A 14864-nucleotide genomic window follows, 5' to 3' on the forward strand; every position below is an offset into this window, starting at 1 on the left:
CTATTTTTAATGACTTTAACTTCCCCTTTAGCCCACCACCCACCAGAGGTAGTGGGAAAGAAATGATATGGGGGAAGTGGACCTATTTAGAAAGGGTCTTTGGTTCTGTGTTGTCTGGAAACCAGCAGATCAGTTCACAGGTCAGCAGCCACAGCTCAATCTACTTGCCAACACTTCATGGGTACACCAGCAATCTAGTTTGGAAGAGTTAGGATAGCAAACACAAATCAGCAATAGTATCACTACCTAGCAGAGATAGCCAGGCCTCAGCCTCAGCCTAGTCAGCAAGAGAGTCTCAGAGGGATGCCAGGAGAAGTTCTCTGCTGTGCCTCTCTCAGCAAAATGAAGATCAGCAAAGACTCAAGACCCACAAGCATTGCACAGCTAGCTCTATAAGCAAACCAAGCTCTATCTCCATCATTGTCCATTAAGTCCTATTTGTATCCTCCAAACATCATGTGTCCTTCACAGGTCTTGCCTCAGCAAGTGCATCTGTCTCAGCGAACATCACTGCCAATCAGCCAGAGTCCTTGGAAGCAGCAAGAAGCTGCAGCACAGCATCAGAAGGTTTTGGTGCCTTTCTCTCTATGGGGTCCCAACAATTGCAGCTCAACTACACAATGTAAGGCAGACCAATACATGTGTGTTGTTAGTGAAGCATCCTTCATCACATGTCCTTTCACATGCTTGCTTTAGCAGAACATCCTTTTTCAGTGTCTGCTTCAGCTAAATGTTTCTTTATGAGTCTACCTTAGTCTTTTACCTATGTACACTTCAGGAAAACACTCTTTCATGTGCTTGACCCAGCAAAACACCATCCAACATAACTGACTTTCCAAAGAGCCCTTAAATTTCCACTTTACCCAATTGTTAGACTTTGCATTTTGACTAGTTGTAGATCTCTATAGTAGTCTCCATATGCTGTAAAAAGAAGTTTACATTGATTTGGGGAATAGGGTAGTGAGAACTGCACTTGTCTGTGGGTATAAGGACAACTGTTTAGCAAAGAGTCAAAAACTACATTGGTTTAGTACTGTAAGTTTCTCCTCTGGGTTCTATGATATCTACTCAGAGGGCAGTTGGCTAGGTTTACAGCACCAAGTATGAAATCCTCCCAACACTCCCCACCCCTGCTACTTAGAGAGCCTTAAGTTCAATTAAATAGCTGCTGGTTACCTACAGGATAAAAATGCTACTGTTGTACCCTTGGGGTACCTTGCTGGTCCCAGTCCAGTCATTGTGGTTTGTAGGTTTTATAGCTGGGTAGGACTCTGACACTCTCTCTCTCTCTCTCTCTCTCTCTCTCTCTCTCTCTCTCTCTCTCTCTCTCTCTCTCTCTCTCTCTCCAGCTTGCATAGCACTTTGGGATACTGGAGAGCTAGTCCTCAGGAAGGAGGCTTTCAGGCAACTTCTCAGTTCTTCAAAGCCCTATGCCCATGGTGTGTGTCATACACTTTTGAAAACATTTTTATTTCATTAACTTTATGTATATGGGTGTGTTTGCCTGCATGTATGCATGTATATCCATGCACCGTGGTGTGTACAGTGGCCATGGAGGCCAAAGACAGAATCATATCCTCTAGAATTAGAATTAGAAATGGTTGTGAGTTGCTTAGTGGGTGCTGCCATTAGAAGCAAGGTTCTTTTTCCAACATCTGAAGCATCTCTCCAGTCCTGTAGCATACTTTATTTCCCAGCACTGGGGAGAAGGAAAGAAGATGGTCTCTGGGGCTCACTGGTCAGCCAGTCTAATCAGATTGTTGAACTCCAAGCCAATGAGAGACATGTCTTAAAACAGCATTCTTAAGAATAGCCAAAAAGACTGGTGTTTACACATATGTGCATATGCACCCTCACACACTCATATACAAAAGCAAGTAGAGAATGATAGTAGAGATATGCTTGTGCAGGATATGCAAGGCTGTCGTTCCAATTTAGAGCACAGAAAAGGGAGAACTGGAGGTGAAGGAGAGAAAAAAGAAACAAGTACACTCTAGCATATTAGTAGGGAAAATGGTAAGAAGAAACAGAAAAAGACTGGAATACTGAAGAAGGCTGAACACTGTAAGGAAAGGTCCCAGGGTAGGCACAAGGCCACGCCACACCTGGTTCTCACAGGAAAGAGCTGTCCAACCAGCCCAGAAAGGATAAACCCCTTGAAGTAGAAACAAGACTCAAATCCAGAAATATCAGAGAGCCTTGAATGCCTCTGTGCAGTATGTATACTCCAGTGAGCAAGTACCTGAAGGAGACAAGATGAGAGGATAAATGGAAAACCAAATATACACCACTGAAGAGGATGCCCAAGCCCATGGGGGTTCCTTAATGAAGGACTCACATGATCTGATACAGGTTTAACAAAATCACTCTGGCTGTTGTACTGAGAACAGACTTGAATTGTGTCAAGGTCAAGAGCAGATGACCACGTGAGAAGTGACAGTATCTTGGACTAATGTGGCAACCCGTGGAAGAAGTTAAGCAGAGTCAACCAGTCACTGGTGATTACAACATACGTGAATGGGTGCCAGCACATGGGAATGTGTATGGGTGTTGTTCGTTTTTTTTTTTTCTAATATAGGGTCTCTCATTTTGTAGCCTAGGCTGGAATGCATTTTGTATGTTGCCCAGATTGATCTCAAACACACACACACAAACACACACAATAATCCTTTCCCTCAGCCACTCAAGTACTGGTATCACAGCTAGGTATATTTTGAAAGTAGAGTGGATAAACCAGACATGGTGGATGAAGCAGAAAAAGAAGATCTTAGTTACTTTTTTATTGCTGTGATAAAAGACCATGTCCAGTGCAACTTATAGATGGAAGAGTGTATTTAGGCTAGAGTCCAAGTTGGTGGATTGAAGGCATGGAAGCAGGTAGCTGAGGACTCATATCTTCAAACCCCAAGGAAACATAAGAGTCAGCTGAAAATGGCTCCAGTCTTTAAACTCTCTCAATCCTGCCTTCAGTGACATACTTCTCTAACAAAGCCACCCCTTCTGAAGCTCACCAAACAGGCTCATCAACTGGAGACCAAACAGTCAAATGCATGCTCAAGACTATAAGGAAGAGTTCTTACTCAAACCATTACACGTTGCAGACTATTCATTCACATTGTAAGACTGATAAACTGGATTATAAACTGGAAAAGCTTGGTTGTAGTGTGGCTCGGCCCTAGCACACACCTTTTACCCAAAAGCTAAATAAAGACAACCCTAGGTCAAGAGGTGGAGCAAGCAACGAATCCCACAGAGAGTGAACAAAAACAGAAAGGAAAATCTTTGAGAAAAAGGATATTTAAGACAGCGTGGGGGAGAAAGAACTTTTTCTTTCTGGGATGTCAGTGGAGTAGGAAGGTCAGCTGGGTGCTTTCTCTGCCTCTCTGAGAGCAGACTCTCACTACAACATCTGGCTCCTGAGTCTTCACTGGCAAAATCAATTGGCTGGGACTTTTTTTTTTAAACCAATAGTTTGTCACCCAATGTGAGCCACAAACCCACAATCCTGGGATTAGGAGTCCCATTCTCTACTGATTAAGCTAGCCAGGTCTTAGAAGGAAAACTAGAGAGAGTTTTAAACAAAAAATAAGAAAAATACTCAGACACAGATGGAGGAATTTAAACAAGCCTTAAAAAGACCAGAGAAAAATAATCAGATACAGACAGAAGAATCTAGACAAAAGCCTACCATGCTACTGCATAATGAAGCTGAAAGGGAGTGGCCCAAGGTTGTTAGAAAACCAGCCTTAGTTTATCCAGTTACGATACAAGACATACCATCAGACAACAAATGACCCCAAGGTTATAATGAGATTAAATGAAATCCTATAGACATATTTGATTTGATATTTAAGAAATCAGTCATTTCCCATGGTGTGCATTCATCCTATATGAAACAAATATTAAATTCATGGGCAACTCACAATTATCCGCCCCCCCCCCCAAACTGGGAAGATTTGATGATGTTGGAAACAATGGTGATCCTGGTGGAAAGAAAAAGCTAGAACCATAGAACAATGAAAAAGTGATAGAAGCATTAATATTTCCCAAGATTTCTATGTGAAAGTCAATATACTGAATTATAAAGGAAACTTGAATTTGATGATCACACCTTAGCACACTGGCATTTAGCCGCTTTAAATGCTTGGGACAAGTTTGAAGAATCAGAAAAGAAGTTTGAGTCATTTACTAAAATTAGACAAGGTCCAAAAGGAGCCTTCACTGATTCTTTGCAAAGAGTGACTTTAGTTGTAAATAGAATAGTATCAGATTCAGAAGTCAGAAAAATACTGCTTGATTGCTTCTTGGCCTTTTGGCTAAGATCAAGTGTAGAAAAATACTGATTGAATCTTTGGCTTTTGAAAATGCTAATTCAGAATGTAGAAGGATGATTAGACCTTTAAAAGTTAGCTCCAATAGAGTAATGGATTAAAGATACAGCTGATATTGAATCTCATGTTTAATATGAAAATCTGATAAGTAATCTCTAAAAGTATTAAAAAGGAAAAAATGGCAGATGTTTTAATTGTGATAAGCAAGGTCATTTGAAAAGGGATTTAGGCAAGTCATTCATAGAAACAATGTTTTTTTTTTTTCTATAAATAATCCAAAAAGAAGGCCTGAGCCTTCTGGAGTAAGAACAGAAGGTGTAGCAAAGGCTGGCACTGGGGTAATGAAAGCAGATCTACAAGAGATGTTAAGGAAACCCTGAAAGTGCCATCAAGAAATATCCCCAAGGAGCCTCCCAAAGCTCCCAAAATCAAATTCTGTTCAATCACAGGGAGAAAGTGTTAAACAATAAAAAGATCTAAGACCAGAGCAACTAAAACGATGTCTCACTACTGCCTGAGATGAAGAAGACAGAGTAGAGGCCAGAAGATCAACTCTGAGCATATAATTTGAAAAATCTCTTCGATAACCACGTAGAAAGGATAAGAGGACAGATATTGATAAGATGAAAGATACTGGATAGAGATAAATTAGTAGTTAACTGATGATGATCCGTTCACAGGAGACGATAGGCTGAGTATAGAGGGTAAAGCTCCAAGGCTGAGTTCCTAGTCACCCAGTGTCACAGATGCAAAGAAGAACCTCGAGAGGCAGAGGAAGGAAGAGAGACAGAGACAGAGACAGAAAGGAGGGGTGGGAGGAGAATGGGGGTGCAGGAAGCAGCCAGTGAAGTAGGAAAAATATGAGGGCAATATGGCATCTTAAAGATCCAAGTGAAACATGCTTCAAGGGGAAACAGAAACATCAAATGCTGGGTCAGGACAAGGAAAAGAGGACTGACCTCCAGAGCCAGTGCCACAAAAGTAGAGGTGATCAGACACGAGCAGCTCTGGGGAGCTCCTGGGGAGGGACACCACAGGACTGAGTTCAAGGGCAAAGGGAAAGCAGTGCAGTGGGTCACACCTGTAATCCTGCACATGGGAGGCTGAAGCTTGCTGATTTCAAGGCTAGCCTGGGCTACAGAGTGAGGCCCTGTCCAGAAAGAGAAGGGAAATGGAGTTGAGAGACCATGTAGTGCCAGGGAAATGTTAGTGGTCTCCCCACTCCCACCCTGCAATGCACCAACATCATGAGGGATGGTTTTGGTGGTGGAGGAATCCCAAATGTCTATGGGGCAAGGCTTTATAGTAAGCAGCAAGCAGGGAGTACGTGTGCAAGCATCTCACTGGAAAGTTACTGTGGCCTCTAACATAATTGTCTGGTGCTGGGAGTCATATTGTAAACTTAATTTCTGCTCCCCTCTCCATTGGTGGTCACTAGGCAGGGGGGTGGGTTTGTAACCTGAGGGTATAGGTTTGTTAGGGGCATAACCTGGAGACACTGGTCTTGTTGAGGGTGTAACCTGGAAATTCGAGTCTTGTTGGGGATTAGCAGAGACTGGAGATAGGCTTGGATTTTGTTGGGGGGCAACTTGGAAACTAATGTTAGGTACCAACCTCTTAGTTTACCTGAGTTCAAACTTAGAGCAGGTTCTCTAAAATGGAGTCTGAACTTAAAAGATTTTGTCATCTCAACTAGATCTTGGCTTCAGACTCCATCTTAGAGAACCTGACCTAGGGTTGAACTCTCTAGCACCAGTCTCCCGGTTACTCCCCAACAAACCGAGTCTGGCACCAGTTTCCAGGTTACCCCCTCAACAAACCTGTGTCTAGCAACACTTTCCAGGTTATTCTTCAACAAACCTGTGCCTCCAGGTTACAAGTCTGCCCCTGGCACTTCATTTCCTAACAGCCACCAATCAGGAGGAAAGTAGAACTTAAGTTTATGATTTGGCTCCTAGCACCAACCAAGTATTTTAAAAGGCAACAAAATTCCATAATACCTCACCATCAAATGTGTGCCAGTCTACAAACCCCCTTGATTGCTTGCCATTTCCTATAAAACCTTGTCCAGCTAGGAGCTGGGGGCTTCACCATCCTGTCCTGCTGTGTCAGAGATGCAGTGTGGTCCAAGCTGGAGCTTGAATAAAGACCCTATGGTGATTGCATTGGAGCCAGCTCCTTGGTGGTCTTTTAAGGTTTGTGAACACTTAACAGGCACACCAGAGTCAATGAGAACACATGCATTGGCCAATGAGTAGAACTATGGTAGGAGATAGCAGAAGTTGCCTTTGATTTAATTTTTAAGTGAAATAGAAAGGAAGGATGTGTTAATGATGAAGACTGGATAGGAGGTTAGGTTCTAGGAAAGAGAATTTTAAGAGAAGACATTAGAATATACACACTTGTGTGCAGAGACTTGTTGCTGCTGTTTGAGACAAGAGTCTCACTATGTAGCCTTGGCTGAACTGGACCTCCCTATGAGGACCAGTCTGGCCCCAAACTCAGAGATCTGCCTGCTTCAGCCATCCTCTAAAGTGGAAACTGAACGCTTCTTTGGAAAGTCAGTTGTGTTGGATGGTGTTTTGCTGGGTCAAGCACATGAAGGAGTGTCCTGAAGTGGACATGCATAAAGGGCTAAGGCAGACTTGTGAAGGAACATTTCCTGAAGCAGAAGTAAAAGGATGCTCTGCTAAAGCAAGCATGTGAAAGGACATGTGATGAAGGATGCTTCACTAACAACACACATGTATTACTCTGCCTTACATTGCATAGTTGAGCTGCAATTGTTGGGACCCGATAGAAAGAAAGGCACCAAAAACCTTCTGGTGGTGTGCTGCAGCTTCTTGCTGCTTCCACGGACTCCAGCTTATTGGCAGAGTGATGTCAGCTGAGACAGATGCACTTGCTGAGGTAAGACCTGTGGAGTACACATGATGTTTGGAGGATATAAATGGGACTCAACAGACAGTGCCGGGAGCTGAGCTAGGCTTGTTTATAAAGCTAGCTGTGCAATGCTTGTGGGTCTCAAGTCTTCACTGAGTTTCACAGAGAGAGGCACAGCAGAGAACTTCTCCTGGTTCTCCGGGTCCCTACTGCTGACTCGAGCTGAGGCTGAGGCCTGGTTGTCTCTGCTAGGTAGTGCCACCACTGCTTATTCGTGTTTGCTATCCTGACTCTTCCACACTGGACTGCTGGTGCATCTGTGAAGTGTTTGCAAGTGGACTGAGCTGCCACTGCTAACCTGTGAACTGAACTGCCAATTTCTAGACAACACAGACAGAGTTGCTCCAAAGACCCTTTCTAAATAGGTCCACTTTCCCTGTGTCCTTTCTTTCCCACTACCTCTGGTGGGTGGTGGGCTAAAGAGGAGCTTAAAGCATTTAAGAACCATCATTAAAAATAAGGTTTTGAAAAAAGTTAAAATTACACTTCTCCTCAACTCCCTACTTCACAGTGCCAGGGCTAAAAGTGTGTTCTCCGAGACCTGGCTGGTTGAGTATTTTGTTTTTGTTTTCTTTTTTAAAAAACTTGTAAGATTATGTCTAAGTTAGGATTTTCATTGCTGTGAAGAGACACCATGACCAAGGCAACTCCTATAAAGGACATTTAATTGGGGCTGGCTTATAGGTTCAGATGTTCAGTCCATTATCATCTTGGTGAGAAGCATGGTAGCATGCAGGTAGACATGGTGCAGGAGGAGCTGAGAGTTCTACATCGTGTTCCAAAGGCAACCAGGAAAAGGCTATCTTCCAGGTAACTAGGAGGAGAGTCTCAAAGCCCACCCCTACAGTGACACACTTCCTCCAACAAAGCTACTCCTCCTAATAGTGCTACTCCCTGGGTCAAGCATATTCAAACACATGAGTCTATGGGGACCAGACCTCTTCAAACCACTACAGATTAATATCTAATAACAATTTCTTTTTTGTTGTTGTGTTTTGTTTTGTTTTGTTTTGTTTTTCGAGACAGGGTTTCTCTATAGCCCTGGCTGTCCTGGAACTCACTTTGTAGACCAGGCTGGCCTTGAACTCAGAAATCTGCCTGCCTCTGCCTCCCTAGTGCTGGGATTAAAGGCGTGTGCCACCACGTCTGGCTCTAATAACAATTTCTATCTTCCCGTTGTACCCCTAAACCCCCTTGATGCTCTCCTTCAAATTTGTGCCCTTTCTTTCCACTAATTATTATTTCATGCATATATCAATGTGTGTATATATATATATATATATATATATATACCTACGTATAATCTGTTGAGTCTGTATAATATTATTTATATGTATATTTTCAGGGCTAACCATTTGATGCTGGACAACCAATAGGTACATTCTTCTATAGAGAGGGCCACCTCTCGCACTCCCAGCTTTCCTCAGTTGCCTACAGTTCTGTGTAGGGTTAAGGCCTCGTGGGCTTTTCCTCATCCATTTTGGCATGTTCATTGGTTTCATCCTTGGGAAGTCATGTTGCAGAGACTTTATGGGTGTGGCATCCGACATTTTCAATAGGAGGCACAATCTCACAGCAAGCTTGCTGATCCTCCGACTCCTCCATCCTCTTCTGCACTGTACCCTGAGCCTTAATCGTGGGAGTGTTTGGTAAACTGATCCCTTGGGACTGCGCTCCGTAACTCAGCATCCTGATTGACTGTGATTATCTGTAGTGGTTTTCATCTGTTACAAAGAGAAGTTTCCTGGATGAGGGGTAAGGACACACTTATCTGTGGTATAAGCCCAGACAAGGTCTTTTATGTATGGAGGTGGGCCTGGGAGTCAGGATCTTCCTGCTTCAGCCTCCTAAGTGCTGTGAAAACAGATGTATCTACCATACACAATTCCTTCCCCTGACTGCCCTGTAAAAACCAAAACACTTTAGTTTTAGAAGGAAAAAATGTACATATTAGGGAAAAAAATCTGAGCAAAAATGGAAATATGCCACAAAGTCTTTTCTTGAGTTCTTCAATAGAATTATCTTCAATCTTGATACGTCTAATTGGTTGAATAATACATTTTCCAACTTTATTTTATATAATGCCATTTAAAAAACTTTTTATTAGTTTATGAGTTTCACATCATGTATCCCAATCTCACTCATCTCCCTCTCCTCCCATACCTGGCCTTCATCCTTGCAACCTCCCCTTCAACAGAAAAAAAAAAGTCTCATTGTAGAAACTGTAGTATGTCACAGTGTACCCTTTGTCCACACTTTTTTGGTTGCAAATGCTCATTGCAATGTCTTGTTGGTTTGGTACAAGGCCTCTGGCTTCTGCTCTCTATTAATACTAGAACCTCAACTGGGACATCTCTTGGATATCCTGTTGTTCCTCTGTGTCATGGAGATGTTGTAGTTTTGGATCTGTAGGACCTTCATGTACTCCAACAGTTCATAGATGGTATAGATGTTGGGATGGGTCATTTCAAAGCCCTGAATCTGGGCCTGAGAGGTATCTGAGCTGGTCAGCCTATCAGCTCGCTACCTCTCATGCCCTCTGGGACAGCTCACTGGCAACCCCTGCAACAAGGGCCAGCTCTACACTGCTGCCCAAGCAAGGTGACCTGCTCTCCTGAGTGTTGCAGCCAGTGAGGGACATGGCCAGTTCTTCCACTCTCATGACCCTGGGGCCAGCTCTTTCAGCTGCTATAGATGGTGAGGAACAAGGGATGGGAAGAGGGAGTTTCTCCCTTGTTCGTGCCACTGGCCAGCAGATAAGAGGCAAAGCCAGCTCTGCCGTGCTACCCAGGTGAGGTGTAGGGCCTGTTCTCCTGAATGCTGCAGCAGGTAAGGGACAGGGACAATCTCCTCTAGTGACTCTAGGACCAGATCTCCCACCTACCATAGGTAGCCAGTGGCAAATATGGGGAAGACCATATCTCCCATGCCCATGCTACCGCCTGGCAGACAAGTTGTGGGGCTAGTTCTCTCATGCTCACAGCCAGCCCTGGGGCTGGTTCCCCTGTGCCCCTGTGCAGTGCCTGTTTTCCTAAGTGCTGCAGTAGGTGAGGGGCAGGGCTAGCTCTCCCAAGTACTGCAGCAGGTAAGGGGCAGGGCCAGGTTCTTCCACCTGCCACAGGTGGTGAGGGGTGATGGAAAAGAAGGTATGTCACCTTCATCCATGCCACCTTACAAGAGATGAGTGGTAGGGGCAGCTCTTCCAAGTCTGTATCCTTGGGGCAGCTCACATGCAACTTCCACAACGAGTAGACAGAACTCCCAAGTACTGCAACTAGCTAGAGGCAGGGACAGCTCTTCTGTTCTCATGTCCACAGGGACAATTCTCCCACAGTGCTCAGGTAAGAGGTGGGGCCAGTTCTACACAGCCCTCAGACATCAATATATCCCCAGGCCACAGCCCAGACCAGAGATGTCTACCTAGCCTTTGGTAGTAAGAGATCTCTGCTGTTTCTGTGCCACAGGCCTAGGTGTGCCCCCCCCCCAGTAGCAGCACAGGTCAGAACCCCACCATGATCCCAGGTGGCATCACTCACTATTTACATCAGGTTGTTTCTTACTACCTCAAATCTTCAGTTCTGCCTCTTCATTGTGCCCACACCCTTCTGTTTCTTTCTCTTCCATTTCTCCACTACTTACTTGTTCCCCTTAGTGGTGCTGGTGTCTCTGAGTGTCTGGGGTAATTTCCTGAGTGTTATGGCCCACTAGTGCATTATGGTGCCAGACTGGTGATCATCTCAGGCTAGCTCCCTGTCTGAGCCTTATGGCACTGGTCTGGTGGTTGTCTCATACTTGCTACTCACTCCTGCCTGGTGTCTGTGGTCCCAGGCAGGGCTCTTCTAGTCTCTGGCAGAGAGGAGAGAGGCTATATCCATGTTCAGTGTTCTGACCCAGGACCATCTGAATGATTGGTAGGCTAACATTCCATGAAGAAAAAAAAAGGGAGGGGAGAGCCTGAGACAACCACCAGTCCAAGCATCAGTGGGCAAGACAAGGAGCTAGTCTGTGATGACCACCAGTCTGGCCACCCAAGCAGACCCTGATGGGCTCCCAGGGAGAGGAGCAAGTTGGAGACTAAGGTAAGTCAAGCCCATAGCATCACTTGAAGTTTTGTTTATCCTGTTAATAATTGACTAGATTGAGTTCCAAATGTTCTTGAGTATTAAACCAACCCAACACTTTCCTGATGTCAACCAGTGGCTGAATTACACGTTTGTGCCAAAGCAAACACTGCACAGAATGATGGGGAGATCTCCCATGGGCTGAGGGCTGACTCAGAAGGCCCATTGCAACAGAGCAGGAGGGTCCAGAGGCTCTCCAACATGTGGAGCTGGAAGCATGACCTGAACAGTAAGACTGCAAGCAGACTGCATGAAGAACAGCTTGATCGCTTCTAAACAAAGAAGTTCAAACAATAACAAAGTGTTCGTTTAATCTATTAAGATGATCCATATGAGTCACACATTGGTGGCACACACCTGTAATCCCAGCATTTAGAACATAAAGGCAGAAAGATTAGGACTTAAAGGACATCCTCAGCTTCATAGCTAGTTCAATGACAACCTGAGCTAGAAGCGATCCTATCTCAAAATTAATTAATTAGTTAATTAATTAAAAGGAAAAGCCCATCCTGATTCTATATAGAGTTACAATTCATCCAGGCTACATAGTGAGGCGCTGTCTTAAAATTAAAATAAAAAAAGAAGGACTGGGGATAAGGCTCAAATGATAAAGCTCTTGCTTTGCTAGCATAGGACATGAGTTCAATTTCATGAATGTTAGCATTCCTTCTATGCTCTGCCCAACAGTTACCTGGCAACAGCCAGGTAGGCCTGGCTTGTTATAAAAGGGGCTGATTGGCCCCTCCTCACTCTCTGCCCCTTCTCTTTCTCTGACTCTTTTCTCTCTCTGACCCCTTTCTCACTCTCTCCCCTTCCCCCTACCCCCTAACCCCTCTCCACATGTTCCTGGGCATGCACTCTCCCTCTCCCTCTCCCTCTCCCTCTCCCTCTCCCTCTCCCTCTCCTCTTCCTCCCTTCCTCCCTCTACTCTCTTCTCAATTCCCCTTCCCATGCTCCCAAATACACCCTATTCTATAGTCTACCCATTATATGGCTTGTACCTCAGAGAGATGGGATGCCTCAGCATGGGCCCACCAAGGCACCCCTCCTACTTCAACTGAACTCTATAAAACATATTCTGGTCTTTTTATAAAACACAACAATGAACCTATGTTAAAAAAAAAAAAGCCAGGTATAATGGTATAACTCAGCACTGGAAGACAGAGAGGCAGAGCCCTGAGCCTCTGGCTAACTATCTTAACCTACGTGTTGAACTCCAGGCCAGTGGGAGACCCTGCTCCAAAACATAAGGAGATAGGGCTAGGGAGATAGACCAGAAAGCAACACATGCTACCAGACCTCAGTATGATCCCCTGGACTCACATGGAAGAAGAATAGACTTCTATAGGTTGTCCTCTGACCTCCACATATGTGCATGCACAAATGAAACCCTCCAAGTAAAAAAACTAGTTACTAAAACCAAAAAAATATATTAAAAACCAATTTAGAAGGCAAGGTAGATAGATGATCCTTAAGCATGACACCTGAAGTTGACATCTACTCTCCACACAAATGAATATGCACCTACATGTACAGCCACACATATGTGCCTCTGAACACACAGAATAAGCACAGACAAATATAGAGTAGCCAGATATATTAGCCTACAAGATGATCACCAGAAATTTGAGGCAATCTTGGGATAGGTTTTGTATTCAAACTTCTTAGCTACAGACTGTAAGAGATCCTGTTGTTGGTGTTTTGGGGTTTTGTTGTTGTTGCTGTTTTGGTTTGGGTTTGTTTTTTTTTTTTTTATCCCAAAGCCACAGAGACTCCCTTCCTCTTCACCCCAAGAACCTGGTGATGATGTGGGGTCAGACTTGTGGATGTAGATGTGTGTACGGAGACTGCTAGCTGCCCATGCAGCAGCAGAGCCAAACCACTGAGTGGTGTTTACAACAGCATAAACTCCGGGAATAGAAGAAAGATCCATTGTAAATGTAACATGTACCGGGATCTCCGAGGATCCTGAACACAGGTATCATCCACGTGTACAACTCACCAGCTAGGGTCAAGAGGGACTGACAGGCACAGAGATGGAGAGGCAATCTGAGCTTCGAGGCTGGGCACAGTCCTGCTCAGTTGGCATGAGAAATTTGAGGGTAGCTGCTGAAAAGAAATAGAAGATGAGTCCAGGCTGCAAACAGCCATTTCTAGTCTAACTTGTTTGGTCTCCTGAGAGAGAAGCAGCCATACCACCCACACAGTGAGCTCCAAAAGATAAGCCTAAGGTAAAGCCAGCTCTCCTTAGCTGGGAGGGAATATAGGTGAGGCTTTGTTGTTTAGCTTGGTTTGGTTTTATGGTGTTGTGTCTCCCCTTGTATTTACTATTAGTCTGTTTTCCCTCATTATTGTCTCTGTGGCTTTTATTTTATTCTCTCCCTGCTTCATCTCTCTTTCTTTCCCTATGGCGTTGGCTTGGTTGGTTTGTTTGGCTGGTTTGCTTGTTTGTGTTTCCCTATATAGCTCATGCTGGCCCGTATGTGCTATGATGCTGATTATGGTCATAGATGCTGGGATCACTTCATTATAATACCGTGTTTGCTGTCAGATAGTGCTTTTTGTTACTGCTGCCTGCTTCTTCCCCTCAAAATGGTTATGGGGATCATAAGCCCAAGAGAACCTGGCCCATAATGAGAACTCATAAAACAAGTGAAAAAAAAGAAAAACACAAGATATGTCGTGAAAAATACATTCTTCACAAAGTGTCCACAATTGCAGCAGAAATATGAGAACTATGAAGAAGTAAGGCAATTGAACAACCCCAGAAGGAAGGGGTTGCCCGTTGCTGAATCTAAAGAAAACAAAAAATGACTAATAAGGGGCTGGAGAGATGGCACGGTGCTTGAAAGCACAGACTATTCTTGCAGAGGACCCAGGTTCAATTCCCAGCACCTGTATGTCAGTTCATAAATGTCTATGACCCTAGTCCCTAGATATCCAATACCTTCTTCTGGCCTCTATATGTACCAAGCATGTAGGAGTACAGAGACATACATGCAGGGAAAGTACTCATACACATGTAATAAAATTTTTAAAAATTCTAAAAATGATTAGTGACCTCAAAGAGAGTTCAAATAAGTAGATGAATGAAATAAAGAATTCAACGAAGCCGGGCGGTGGTGGCGCACGCCTTTAATCCCAGCACTTGGGAGGCAGAGGCAGGCGGATTTCTGAGTTCGAGGCCAGCCTGGTCTACAAAGTGAGTTCCAGGACAGCCAGGGCTACACAGAGAAACCCTGTCTCGAAAAAACCAAAAAAAAAAAAAAAAAAGAATTCAACGAAAGATCTGAACATGAGTCCAAACCGTGGATGAGAAATTCAATGAAAAAATTGAAATTAGGTGGGGCAAGGTGACTCAATAATACTGGATATTAAAAACTCAGTAAATCAAATTATAAAAACACAGTGGAAAGTGTCACCAATAAGCTGCATCAAGCAGAAGAAAGAATAACAGGGATTAAGAATA

The 14864-nt window shown here is 44.1% G+C and overlaps 2 pseudogenes; both read left to right on the forward strand.

The window, feature by feature from the left end:
* Positions 1 to 4296: 4296 nt before the first annotated feature.
* On the forward strand, positions 4297 to 4441 carry LOC115032545 (annotated as a pseudogene).
* Positions 4442 to 11078: 6637 nt separating this feature from the next.
* On the forward strand, positions 11079 to 11198 carry LOC115032493 (annotated as a pseudogene).
* The last annotated feature ends 3666 nt before the right edge of the window (positions 11199 to 14864 follow it).

The sequence above is a fragment of the Mus caroli genome, chromosome 1 (assembly GCF_900094665.2).
Source record: "Mus caroli chromosome 1, CAROLI_EIJ_v1.1, whole genome shotgun sequence".
Taxonomy (NCBI): Eukaryota; Metazoa; Chordata; class Mammalia; order Rodentia; family Muridae; genus Mus; species Mus caroli.